A 2500-nucleotide genomic window follows, 5' to 3' on the forward strand; every position below is an offset into this window, starting at 1 on the left:
AGGGGAGGGAGGGCGGGGGGTGGGGGAGGGGGCGTGGAGGGATGGGTGTGGGTGGTGGGGTAAGTGGCTGCAGTCACGTTGGGCTGAGCGACTCGTCAACCCAGCAGCCTCGGAGTGGGCTGGGACGCCCATAGGTCAAAGGGCAATGACAGGGTGTTTGGCCAACGATGAGACCTCTTTAACTGATGGACCGTTAATGGCTGAGGGCTGTGGGTGGGCCCTTTCCCTTTCAGGGCAAACAAGACTTTGGGAATCCTTCCGATGCCTGGCTGTTTCCACTGGCCTCCCTTCTCAGCGGGTCGAGAGGCCTTCGGGCCTGCACATATCACCCGTGGTTGGCACCGAATGCGTCAACGGCATCATGGGAGCTGTCTCGCCAGGGCCCATCAACTTCCGATGCCCCGACGTCACTGACAAACATTGGGAATGGGAGCTTCCAGGGATTTCGCAGCCGGTTCCCGGTCCTGCTCGACTTGGCTCTCGTCGAAAGAGTTGCAGAGGCAGAAGCTGCTTCTCGCCATGAACCAAGTACCTGAGCTATCACCCTCTGACATGAGCCATCGGGATGAACTGTTTGAAAATGTTGCACAGCACTTTCAGGGGGAGCGGCTGTCTCCTGATCGGGCGAGACTTGGCCTTCCATTAACCATTGTCAGGGAGGTATCCTACCAGGGAGAGGTGAAGACATGTAACACCAATACCTTTCGGGAGAGTTTGGGTGCATACTCGAAGGAGCACAGAGGAGAATGATACGTCAATAAGGAATCTCCTGGGAAGACAAACCCTGAGCAATCAGAAGTTGCACCATGGCGTGTCTTCAATCTCGTAACTATCAGGACAGAATGGCAAGAATGGCAATTTTTCTAAGGGTGCATCTATTTATATCACACCAGAAGAGGGTGCTGGTGAGTTGACTTTACTTGGTTGCCAACTAATCATCACCCTTTTCTCGGCACGGTGGCACAGTGGTTAGCACTGCTGCCTCACAGCGCCAGAGACCCGGGTTCAATTCCCACCTCAGGCGACTGACTGTGTGGAGTTTGCACATTCTCCCCGTGTCTGCGTGGGTTTCCTCCGGGTGCTCCGGTTTCCTCCCACAGTCCAATGATGTGAAGGTCAGGTGGATTAGCCGGGGGAAATGTAGAGCAATAGGGTAGGGGAATGGGTCGGTGTGGACTCGTTGGGCTGAATGGCCTGTTTCCACACTGTAGGGAATCTATGAAAAGGATGAATTGCTGTGCCCTTTGAGAATTGGCACTGTTGCCACTCTGTGCTGCTGACAATAATCTCCCAGAGAGTGTGTCTGATTGAATCTTTTCTGTCAGTGATTTGTTGATGGGGGTGCGTTCACAGGTGAGGGAGGAGGCTCCCATAGAGAGGATAGCCCAGCACTGTTGGGCAGAGTGGCCTGTGTAAATGCTGCAGACCCATCCTGTTACTCTGGGCGGGGAGGTACTGGGACCTGACGGGATGGAGAGAGGGGGAGGGGGGTTGGTTGCAGGACTCAGAGAAACTGCACTCTGAGCCCGAGACGTTATTCAATAAGTAACTGTTTGACATTAGGTGTGCCTCGGAAAATGAGCGAAAAAATGAAATATTTAGAAGCACCTGGTTTTCGGGAAGTGGAATATTTAGATCAAGTTGGATTTTACTCGCAAAACCAGCAAAATGCAAGCACGAAGTTAAAAAAAGAGAATGCAAACTTAAATGAAGATAATTGAATGTAGATAGAAGAACAGTAACCTTATTTTTATCAATTGGAAAGGTGTTAATTTGTTTAGTTTTACTAAGTTAGATTTATCCCTGCAGCAATCAAGCTACCCTGAGACTTGGATGATGCTATTCATGTAAAGTTTGTGTGTCACACAGAGGGATTTCCAGGAATTTCTGGGATCCGGTCACACCATCAGGTCAGAGAGAGAGAGAGAGAGGTTCGATTGTGATTGTATTTATTTCATTTTGTGCTTCAGACTGACACAGTTGGGGAACTGCAATCTCCATCTAACACAGGGAGGAGAGGAGCTGGGGGATGGTCAAGAGACACAGGACATAGGGACGGCTGAGTGTAGCAGAGGCCCCAGGCCAGTGGCTTTTCCAATTACACCCACCTTAACGCTTGTCGGGCTGGAGGGACTGAAAGGGTTCTGGGTGGGGGGGGAATGTGGAATGCCAAACACCAGCAGATCAGCTTAGTGACCAACAGAGGAGACCAGAGAGTCCCAGTGACTCCTCCCGCAGGTCATCCGACCGATTGTCCACTGATCCCTCCAGCCCTGGCTCTGGGAATGTTTTTGGAAATCTAGCAGGATAACCGGGAAGTTTCCCAGATTGGTCGGGCTGGGTTTAGAAGGGGTCAGCCTCATGACATTGGCACAGGCTAGCATCAGCCACCAGGAGGCGATGCTGAGAGGTGGCACCCTCCCCAGATGCTGCTGTGTCTGGGGGCAGTCTCACTAATTCTGTAACATTCCTGCCCGGACTGTTAGGTTAGTATTGTCCC

The sequence above is a fragment of the Chiloscyllium plagiosum genome, unplaced genomic scaffold (genome assembly GCF_037043375.1).
Source record: "Chiloscyllium plagiosum isolate Xiang-an unplaced genomic scaffold, Cpla_swu_hap1 HiC_scaffold_35, whole genome shotgun sequence".
Lineage (NCBI taxonomy): Eukaryota > Metazoa > Chordata > Chondrichthyes > Orectolobiformes > Hemiscylliidae > Chiloscyllium > Chiloscyllium plagiosum.